This window comes from Neofelis nebulosa, chromosome 13 (genome assembly GCF_028018385.1).
Source record: "Neofelis nebulosa isolate mNeoNeb1 chromosome 13, mNeoNeb1.pri, whole genome shotgun sequence".
Lineage (NCBI taxonomy): Eukaryota > Metazoa > Chordata > Mammalia > Carnivora > Felidae > Neofelis > Neofelis nebulosa.
The window spans coordinates 88,983,568-88,995,681 of NC_080794.1; positions in this window are offsets into that span (position 1 = coordinate 88,983,568).

The following is a 12,114-nucleotide window of genomic DNA, read 5'->3' on the forward strand; positions in this document are numbered from 1 at the left end:
GCAAAGTGAACATGGTTGGTGATTGATTTCGCCCGGACCCTGTCTTCTCCCCGCTCAGAGCTGGGGACGTCAGTCTACCCGGCTCGGAAGATGAGGGCGTGTGGCTACTGGATGAGTTTTAACAGATAGTGACCATGTAAGTTACCAGAAGTCACATGTAAAAGACAGCAAATGATGGAGGCTGTTGCAAGAGAGCCTCGCATCAAAGTACACTCGGAAAGAGTTAAGCTCAGAAAGCAAAGGCTACAGAGTCAGTGAAGCCCCAAATGCAGAGGGAACCGCGTGGCGTTCAGCCCTAGCAGGATCCCTTCTGAGCACATTGCGGGCAAATGCTGGCATGGAAAAGACCCCCAAATGAGCCAGAAACTCTTCCTCTCCATCATGAAGAATTGTTCTCTGGAGTGGGTACCAGTGGGGACGTGTTTGAAACACTTACCATATGTGCCTGAGAAGGGCCTAATTTGTCCATCTTGAAATTTTGCCTTTCTTTTGAAAGGATAGTTAATTTAAAGTAATTTGTTTCACAGGTGAAGCCTTTTTCCGAGTGTTTAATATATCACCCTTGGTTGCCTAAACAATTAGAAATTGTCACCAAAGAAAAATGTCGCAGTTCATGTAAATAAGTGTTTACCTAAAGGACTGGGGACCCGCCAGTCAGCACACTTTAATGAGGCATGACAATGGAGAGAGAGCCAGGGCTCAGCTGCATCTGCTAAAGCTGACATTGCTTATGGTAAAAATTGGCCAAAACAACTATTATTTGTTTTTTTCTTGTCAGAAATAATGTAGCTTGAAAATTTTCAACAGGCAACATGAGTCCGGACCATTTGTTACTTCTAATGGCCTAATTGTTCTCCTGGCAGATATAAAAAATTGGGGCACTTATGTCATTTACCTAAATTTCTAATTAATGCAATGACAAAAAAGAAATTGGAGCAGTGGAAAAAAAAGAAAAGAAAGGAAGGAAAAGGAAAAAAGAAGAAAGAAAAGTTGAAAACTGTCTCTGTTAGTCTAGTTCTGTGTCTGTTAACTTTCCAACTCTTTCTCCTGCATCATGCGTTCATGATCACCAAGTACCGTTTGTCCCAACAGGAGGAAGGAAAGATCTAGATCGTTCGGGTGAATCCTCAGGAAACAGGGCACTGCTTTCTTAACAACCATCAAAGAATCCCACTGAAGTGAAAGGTGCGTTAATGAAGTCGGCATTTCCTGGAGAATCTGTACTTGTTCCATCACTAAGCAGGGGTGCTTGGCCCCTACCTCCTCAACCTCTCCACGACCCCAGTCTATGCACCTGAAGTTAGGTCACCGAATCCAAGCCTCGGGCGCACAAGGAATCACCTGACATTTGAGATTCCCTGGAATTGCGCAGGCTCTCTGGGTGAAGTCTCAACATGGTGTCTTCTAGGCTCTTGGTGAGGTTTCCCTACATTTCAAAGTGATTCCTCCTCAAACAGAGGAAAAGACACATCCCAGGTTTATAACTAATGGCTGACGTTAACAATTGTGCAAAACGACATTTCCCCTTCTGTGTTCCTAAGAATGGTAATTCCAGGAGATGTTTGCTGGAATAAAAATCAAATCATCAGGAAAAGTATACTGTCTCTCCTTCTTGGACTCAATGCCCGTTAGAACGTTAAAAGTTCTGGGAATTCTGTAGTACAGAAACCTCTTTCAAGACATTTACCTCCGGGCACTTGGGTGGCTCAGTCGGTTGAGCATCTGACTCTTGATTTCGGCTCAGGTCATGATCCTGGGGTCATGGGATCGAGCCCCCCATCTAGCTCCATGCTGAGTGTGGTGACTACTTAAGATTCTCTCTGTCCTTCTGCACCTCTCCCCCACTTGCTCTCTTTCTGTATAAAATTAAAATAAAATAAAATAAAATAAAATAAAATAAAATAAAATATTTTTAAAGACATTTAGTTCATCATTTTCCAAATGTATCGGACCTTACAATACGTATTTTTACTTGAGAAAAAAAATACATCATATCTTACAGGAAAAAAAAAATCTAAGGAGTCTACCCCTGCTAGTGAGGTCCTTAACTGGTTTTCAAAGCTCTCCAGTCTAATGATAATTGGCAGGGATGCTGGAACATAGTAAGTGCCAAAGAAATGCTAGTCGGTTGGTGCAGGAGGAAGAGGGAGAAATTCTTCCTGTGGAAGTGAGCAAATGTCTTCTGAATCTTTCCTCCACAGTTTGTCGAATCAGAAGCCTTGACCCTGGACTTCTGGCCTCCAGAACCGTGAGATGATACCCTCCTGTAGTTCTAAGCCTCCCGGTTTGTGGTAGTTTATGACGGCAGCCCCGGGAAGCTGACTCCGGCGTGATGACAGGGACGAGGATCTGAGAACACCGGTCAACTCCCCTCCTTCAGCCACCAATCCTCCAGACGACACACCCTGAGTGCTAGAGCAGCTCCGTACAGGAAGGCTCCCTGTCTTTCTAAAGCAGTCAACCGCCTCTGTGTCCATTCTGGCTTCTCAGACATGGATTTCCACACTCAACGGAGCCAGTACAGTGGGAAGAGGTTTTTGCTCTCCAGATGCAAATATTTCATAGTCTCAGAGCTGGTGCTACATGAATCGCGATCAATCAGCTTCTCAAAACAGCCTTTATGGGAAGCACAGTGGCATCAGGTAGCCTTCACCCTGCTTTCTCTTCTCTTCTCCAGTGGATGGTGTCCACTCCCATGATTTTATTTATTTTGTTTTTAAATTTATTTATTTTTGAGAGAGAGAGAGACAGACAGACAGATGGAGAGAACACAAGTATGAAAGCAGAGAAAGGGAGACAGAGAAGCCCAAGCAGCCTCCACGCTCAGCTCAGAGCCTGGCACAGGGCTCGATCCCATAAACCACAAGATCATGACCTGAGCGGAAATCAAGAGCTGAACGCTTAATCGACTGAGCCACCCAAGCGCCCCGACTCCCATGATTTTAAATACCACCATTGTGCTAAGGACTCCCACATTTCACTGCCAGTCTGTCCACATCTTTTACTTGACATCTGTATGTGGAGATCTCAACTTAAATTTGGTATATGCGGAATGGACCTTCTGAGTCTCCATCCAACCACCCACACTTTGCTTCCAGCCCAGTGGTCTCCACACCAGGAGTAACAGTATCCGTCTAGCTTCTCATTCTGAAAACCAAGGAATCTTCCTCCACAGCATGTGCTGAGCATCCCCCCACCAACATGCATGCTGAGGGGACCCAGTTCTCCTGTGTCCCCTGCCCACACCCCAGTCTGGCCACCACTAAGTCTCCCCTGAGCTCCTACGGTGGCCCCCACTTGCTCTCTCTGTCTGCCTCCTGACTCCCTCCTCTCCATTGTCCTAAGAGCAAGCAGGGATGCTCACTGTAAGAGTGAGTGGATATTAGTGTTTTCTTGCATGAAATTCTTCCAAGGAATCACAGTAAAGTGATAACAAAACCCCAACTCCTGAAAGTGGTCTTGGTGATCCTGAGTCACCCATTACTGTCCTGTCTGCCCACACAGCGGGTCCCTGTTTCTGTCCTTTGCTATGACATATCCCTCATCGTCATCTTATAGAGGAATCAGAATCTTCCCTTTGAATGATCACTTTTAAGATTCTTGATACACATTGACAAACCGCTCTCTGGGAAGGAGAAATCATCGCCTACTCTGGGCCGTAGGGAATCTGTGCACATTATCAGTTTGCTGGGGCTGCCGTTACAAAGGACCACAAAGTTCTAGAGTGGCCTAGGACAACACGACTGACTGTCTCACCATTCTGGAGGCCAGAAATCTGAACTCAAGGCATTGCCAGCACCACCCTGTCTCTGACAGCTCTAACGGAGAACCCTTTTCACCTTCCTGCTGATCATCCTTGGTGTATAGCTGCTCAGCTCCCGTCATGTGGCTGTCTTCTCCCTGTGTGTTCTCACATCATCTCCCCTCTGTATCCGTCTGTCTCTGTGTCCAAATTTCCCCTTTTCATATATTGGATTAGAGACCTCCCTAATGACCTCATATTAACTTGATTGCCTCTGTGAAGACCCTACTTCCAAATAAGGTCGAATTCTGACGTATGGAGAGTTGAGAAAGGCACAATTCAAACACAAAAGCTGCTTTGGCCAACACCCTGCATTATCGCATCTACAAAATGTCATCAATCCGATCATTTCTCATGGTCTTAATTTCTCTTTGTATCATCAGGGTGTATTAGTCTACCCGTTCGCGTTAGTTCATCCCTGGAACTTCTCTTGTGAATCTCCAGGGCACATCTTCACCACATTCGGTCCTGAGAGGACTTCTTCTGGGCATTTTGTTCTCCTTTCTGCACCCCCCATCCACTGGAGGAGATTTCATGCCCAATTCCCATGAGGAATTACAAAGCAGGACATCCCTTCCTTTGGTCATTGATGGAGAACACGCTTTAGAAGCTTCTCAGCAGGAAGACAAAGTCTGTCATCAACTAAGATTGACAATAGCTAAAATCCCGTTACTGAACACCCAGCAAAAATTCTAGAAAAGAATATTTCTCATTTGTTAAGTGAAAACTATGCAAACACGCTTCTTCTGTGTGACTCATTTCTACCTATAATAGCCTCAATTATCTCAAACTACCCTAGCAGTACCTATTTTTAAAAGCCTTTTTATTCATTCCCACTAAACATTCCAAGTGCTATTATTATGTGAAGTGTGAATTTTTTTAAAATCATTGAACTGTATTATATTAAAGCAATAAAAGTGATTATGTAGTCCAAACCCCTCCAATTTACCAACGAGGAAAGGAGATGTAGGGAGTTCAGCCTATGATTACCCGGACACGAGGGGAAAGAGGCCTGATGAGAACACCACGTGCCCAGCTCTCAGCTATGGCCTTCCAGACCATGTCTTTTGCCACGATTGATGTTAAAAAACATCTCAGGTGATTACGGTTCTCGTTCAAGATGACAACAGTGACTGACTGACATTTGTGAGTGAATGACTGCTCGGTGTTAGCCCTTTGCTGGTATGACTCGTGATGCTGGGAGCAGCTGTCTGCTATAGGCGTCCTTCAACTTTTAGAGTGTGACCTAGAGCTCGCGGGCTCATGGGACACTGCCACATTCACAGGCTGTGAGTGCAGTAAGGCAGTGAGTGAGCTGAGTTCAGTGAGTGCAGTGAGGTTATGAGTAGAGTGGGCAGTGAGACAAGGAGTGTGGTGAGTGCAGTGAGTTCACAGGCAGCGAGGGCAATGAGCACAGTGAGGACACTGAGTTCATGGGGGGTGAGTGCAGTGAGGGCAGTGAGTTCAGTGAGTGCAGTGAGTATAGTGAGACAGTGAGTTCACAGGAAGTGAGGCAGTGAGTTCAGTGGCCAGTATTTAGTTTTGGTTTCTCGGATGAGTTAGTCTTTCCACTATGCCTCTGGAATCCTGACTTCCTCCAAGACATTTCTTCATATAGACATTTCTAGGATGTAAAGCTCCTTGCAATGAAATACTTATTAAAATAGTTATTGAAAAGTAGCATGTGTAATTCTGGAGTCTTAATCCTGAAACAATGCCCTCCATTTTCTCACTGCTAAACACAAACATTCTTTTCTTTCCCCCATAAACTAAAAAACTGGCATTTCTGAGCCTGAACCATATGGTTAAATTTCAGTGAACATTTATGACATGTTTACAAGGAAGGTGCTTTTTATCTTCTGGAGACAGGTAGCAGTTCCTATTCAAGGTGAAGCTGTGTCTTGGCAGAGGCATCGATGTTTTTACCTTCATTGTTATATGTGCAGCCTTATTGATTCTGTTCATAGTTTTACTGTTAATAATTAAGTCATGAGCCTTATTTCTTAATCCCATTTTATCCTCACTGCTCATCCTAATCATTCTTTACATTAAAGGATTAGTGCTCAGGGTGCAACCGGACAAGTAGTAATCCACCTTGGAAAAGATACTCTTCCAAAAAGGGAACAGGAGTAATTTCCCATTATACGTAGACTTAGTTAAGACGGCCAATGGCTTTGAATGTATTGGAAAAGTGGGACAGTGTCCTTGTGTGACAATTTCTCCTCAGTATAAGGTGGGTAGTCTTCCCCAGTGAGCAGCATCTCGTCACATTTTACATAAAGATGACCCGGATGTCCCCTGATGCAGGTGAGTAATTCTATCATCATGGAACACTGTGACATCCCTTCCACCAGAAAAATTGAACATCCTGTCATGTGATTCCTACTCTTCAGCCACCTCAAGATCTGATGAGAGATGAGACACACCAGACCCTAGAGATTTCTGTTGGCTGTTCAACATCAGTGAACCTGTACTGTCCACAACGAGGTGGCTGAGAATTTTGAGGTTCTATTTCGGCCATCTCTGGTGTATGTTTCCCACTGAGGAGGGTCAGAGTGCAGCCTGATTCACTATGCCGCTGAGCTGCTTCAGGAGGAAAGAGCCACTCTCCATTTTTCTAAAAAAGGAGAAAAAGAATCTTCTCTGTTGGAGAGAAATTACTTTAACCATTGAAGAGTAACATCATTCATCCAGGTGAAACGTGGAGTCAAAACCATAACACCTTATTACTGACAGATTCCAAACCAGCCAGAGATGCAACAGAATAAACACAGATGTCCACAGCCTGGAGAGATTGTCAGAAGAAGCAGTGGGACCTCTCCTCACCCTTCCTGGTCGAATACCATCAAAACCAAACACACACAGGCATTGCCATTGCACGTCGCCTTGGACTTGCAGGAACACTTACTCAACATAAGGAAGTATGGTGGTCAATGCTGTACAGAAGATTGGCAAGACTCTCTACCCTCAGAATCGAATGGCTGCATAGGAGAATGTCACCCAAGGAAAGCTCATGGCTTTAGGGGCACAGCTGATCCAGAGGTGACCTCTTGCTCTATGCCCAGTCTAGGCCACCCTTAAGCCACTTACCTAAACTCGTGGAGTCTTAGTATTTTCATTGGCAAAATCGGGATAAATATATCTGTTATTCAAGGGCTGGAAGCATTAAATGAGATAACAGATATAGATGTACAGGTGAATATCTAGGATAGTGGCAGACACCCATTAAATAGCTACCACGATCACTGCTAAAATGAGACTCTGTTATCAACAGTAAGTCAAGCTGAAATAAATATGCACCAGTGGACTATTATTCACTATGATTTTAACTATTCGGTGTAAGTAATTGGGACTTCTAACCAGAATCATTTAAAGGAAAAAGTTGTAAGAGTAAGCTTAAATAGCTTGTGATCTCTTTTAAAATATACTACTTCCTGGTTGAGGACTTTGGTTAAATAGTTTACCAATTGTTTGTTTTATATTTCTCATCTATGAAATACAGACTATTAGCCATAACATGGAAAAAAAACTAAAAAAAAAACCAGGATACATTATCAGTGAATCAGAAAAACCGTAGTATATAATGAGTGTGCAATAAAATATTTGTTGAAATTAAGAAAGCAAAATGAAAATACAGAAATACCTGACTTCAATGTATTACCAAAACCATTTCTGAATCTGTTGTCAGTAAAAAGACTGCCACAACCCTAGTCATAACACTTTTTAACCTATTTTTCATTCTTTTGATATTCAAAGGAGTATCAAGTACCCAACACATGTCTATATTTTGAAGACATGAAAACACCAAGAAAGCAGAGCTTACAACTTGGACCTTGTGGGAAATACAGACAGTAATTTAAAAAAATAGCAATTTTCCTGTGCCATAGCAGAGGAGTGTATAAGGTGAGTAGGGAGCTTATGAAAAAAGGATATCCATATGGTTCTGCTGAGATCAAAAGAAACTTTGTGGAAGAGGCAAAGCTTGAGTGGAGACTTGGGAGAGAAACAAAACAAACAGGAACTCATGGACGAGAAGATGAGAATTCCAGGCAGGGGTGGGTGTAATGCAGAAGGAGGCTGGGAGAGCACACAGCTCAATACCAACGGGATATAGCATGAGGACCACACAGGGAGTAGTGAGCAGACACTGGGGCTGCACCAGGAAGGGCCCTATAAGCCACGTGAAAGAGTTTCCACTTCACCCATGGGGAAAGAAAAACACTGATTCAGCAGAAAGTGAACATCAGCCATAGGAGAACATGACTAGAAGGGGTGACATGGAAGCAATTAGACCAGTGAGGAGGCCAGTTAGGGGTTTGGCCAAGAAACTATCTGGAATGGGGAAGAGACAAAGCATTGGATGAGGCTTCTGGCTCAGCGCACTGGGTTGAAAGTGAAGTCATTTACCAACAGAGGTCTTAAAGGAGGGGGCCAGGTTTGGAAGGGCAGAAGGAGAATCTATAAATTAACTTTTGGTCATAAAGGCTTTTGATCACCTCAGGGATATATTGATAAAGAAATCTACAAGACAGTTGGAAATATGTGCCTAGAGCTTATATCAATATAAAAGACAGTAATGGGAGACCAGATTTATGGGAATATATAAGATTACCCAGGGATAAGTTAGAGAGAAATAAGAAAAGAGGTCCAAGGAAGGATCTTGAGAAATAACCAATATTCATGGTCAGCTATATGAATAAAAATTCACAAGGAAGACTGAAAAGTTGGTAGAACATGAGTAGAATTTTAGGAAGAGTGGTTTGAAAGCATATGGCACATTCAGATACTTGAGTAGTTAGAAAGGCAAAGAAAAAAAAGGATTTCAAGAAGGGAGTTGTTTGGTACTCCCTTCTTGAAGGGTACGATGAAGTATACATAGAGCAGGGTGTTCTCCTAAGTATACTAATAAAGGTGGAACTGTTTTAAATACAAAATTTTCAAGATGGTAGATTTATAACATTTATACCATCTAACATATGAGCAATTTATATGAAACATAAGTGGATAAAGACTTCTAATTAAAAGAAAAAGGTATCAGACTGGATAAAAACAAAAAGGACCCAATATTGTGCCAGTTCAAGAGATACATCCTAAATATTAGAACACAGGAAGCATAAAGTAAAAGGGTGGAAAATCATGTTATACAAACTCTAACCAAAAGAAAGCTCATGTGCATATATTGAGATAATAAAAAGTAGATTTGAAACATGGAAATCCTTTTATTTTTCTCTCCAGCATTGCCAGGCTTAAAAAGGGATGCATCACAATTTTAAAGGATCAGTTTATCAGAAAGAACTAACCATAAATGTGCATGCACCTAGTAAGTTAGCTTCAAAATCCATGAGACAAAAATCAATAGAACTAAAAGGAGAAATAGACCAATTTCTAATCACAGTAAGAGATTTTAGCATGCCTCTTAATGGATAACAGGAGCAAAAAAACAGTAAGGATGTAAAAGAATTGAACAACTTGATTAACAAACTTGTTCTGATCGACATATACAGAACACTATACCTAATCGTGTCAGAATAAACTTTCTTTTCAAGTGCACATGAAGCATTTATCAAAATAGACCATATGTCAGGTCGTTGAGCAAATCTCAATAGATTTCAAAGAATTCAAATCATTCAGAGTATGTTCTCTGATCATAGTGCATGCAAATTAGAAAATAATGATTAAAAAACTTTAAAAAATTCCAAATGCTTAGAAATAAAGATGTATACTAATGAATATCTAATAACAATATAAATTAAAAATTATTTTGAGCTGAAGATAACAAAAATAAATAATAAAGCATATTAAAACATGAGGTGTAGCTAAAGTAGTGTTTAGAGGAAAATTTATTATCTTAATTACATATCAGAAAAAAAAGGAAGAAAGGCTAAAATTAAATACTAAGCATCAATCTCAAGTAAAAACAACAACAACAGTGAATTTAGTTCAAGAAAAGTGGAAGAAAGAAGATAACAAGCTGAGAGCAGTAGTCAATGAAATGTAGCACAAACATGCAATAAATAAAACTTATTTGAAATTTTGAAAAAAAAAAACAAAAATTATAAGCCCTTTAAATGCTAATCAAAAAAAGAGCTAAAGAATGAAAATGCAGGGGCACCTGGTGGCTCAGCTGGTTGTGTCCAACTCTTGATTTTGGCTCATGATCATGATCTCAGACTTCAAGTCATGATCCCACAGTTTGTGAGTTTGAGCCCTGTGTCAGGCTCTATACTGACAGGAGGAATTCAGGAGGAATGCAGGAGGGGACATCACCACGGATTCTACAGACATTATTAACATAAGAAGGCATTGTGGACACCTTTATGGTAGTAATTTGAAAATACAGATAGATTGGACAAATTCCTTTTAAAATACAGCCTACCAAACTGACATAAGAAGAAACAGAAAATCATAATAGTCCTATATCAATAACCAAAATTGAATTCTTCATTAAAAACCTTCCCATGAAATTATTGCAAGAGACCCAGACAACTTTACTGTTTAATTCTCCCAAACATTTAGGAAAGAAATATCAATTTCACACAAACTCCCATAAAGAATAGAAAAAAGCAAACACTTCCCAATTTCTTTTTGTCTATCAAATGGCAAATGTAACTTATAAAACATAAAAATATGTATCATATTCTCTCTGTGTGTATATATATATATACACATATGTGTATATATAAATGAAATATAATATACATCATTAAGTTTCTATGTATTAGTATAATACATAAATATGTTATATCATTATATAATATATAACAATATAATATATATTACAACATAATAGAGTATAAAATAAACATATGTATGTAAAGAGACACACATTGACATATACTTATATACATACACACATTTATATGCAGACATAATGTACATATAATTTACATATAACTTGCATATGTCCACACGAAGAAAGAAACTTCTGAAAGAAAGCAATACATACAAGACATAACTATTGCTATTTCATGTAGTTGGGATTATGTTGTCTCTTTTTCATTGTTTCAGAATTTTCCTTTTTTGTTTTTTTTGAAATAAGCATGTATTACCTTTATGTTGAAGAATATTGTATCTGTTTCATTTTGGAAAAAAATCAAATAAATGTTAAACCATGTTAAATTCTTGGCAGAAGTTGGAGAAAACACCTTGAGTGCCCCTTAACTTGGCAATTTTCATTTGTATAAATTAAATTTGGTAAATTGTAATGGATTTGGGGCTGAAAGTGGAATGAAGCAGTACAGACAGTAAATAAAAAAACAGAAATTTCTAAAAAGCTCACTTGTGAAAGAAGAGAAAATGAAAAAGGTGCCACCCTTCTTCATGGAGCATGGTCCAATGAAAGAGAAAATGTTAATAAGAGAGAAATTTGAACTTGGATATAGAGGAAAGAGAAGAATAAGAACAAGGAGAATCATACTTATGGACTGAGACTCTGAGCCAGCTGGGGGGAAGCAGGGGTATAAGCTGCTGTCAGTTTTGGAGACTCAGCTTTCCCTTTGTGTTCCTGGAACCATGTCCCCCCTACCCAGCTTTCCTTCGTGACTTCTCCCCCTACTAGGAGCCCCTTCAAAGCACATTCCTAGAGCCTATGACATCACCCTCCAGCTTGCACCTGCTGTTAATACAATGGGGGACAGGTTTAGGAGGGAAGCAAATTCCTGCCACAGCCCCTACTTCTGGATCTTGAGTTCATCCTGTCTTTGAAGACTCTTCTTGGAAATTCGCGCTGCAAACCACCCTGGCCCCCTCCCTCCATGATGTGCCAGACATGTCAGGAAGCCTAGAACGCCTCCCAGAAGCTTGCTCTTGTCCCCTTTGCTCTTAACCACCCATGTCTGTCCAGGTATCATTAGTGACCAGAGATTTGATCTTCTGCTTGACATATTTGACTTCCTTCTGCAATGTTCAAGATTACTCAAGATTCATAAATACTCAGCTATTTTTAAAAAAGGAAAATTGACTCAAATTAACAGATAAAATTGGGGTATAAACAAGACAAAAAGTAAGATTTGAGTCTCTTGACATTTTAAGAATATGATGTGTGAATCTTGTTTTAGGTGTGGGGAAGAGAAAATTCTTATAAATAAGGAAAAGTACATGTGTTTGTGTGTGTGTGTGTGTGTCCTTACCAACAAAAAAGAGTTACTGAGGCAAAATCTGGCACCAGCTTCTCCAGAAGTCTACAGAGACAACAGGAACTTGTCTGGAATGAAGGAGGAAGGTGACCTCAGGATTCCAGTTTATTTTTTACAAGAAACAATTGGTGATTTATAAAGTTCTCAGATGGTTTTTAAGAGATGATGGTATCTTTC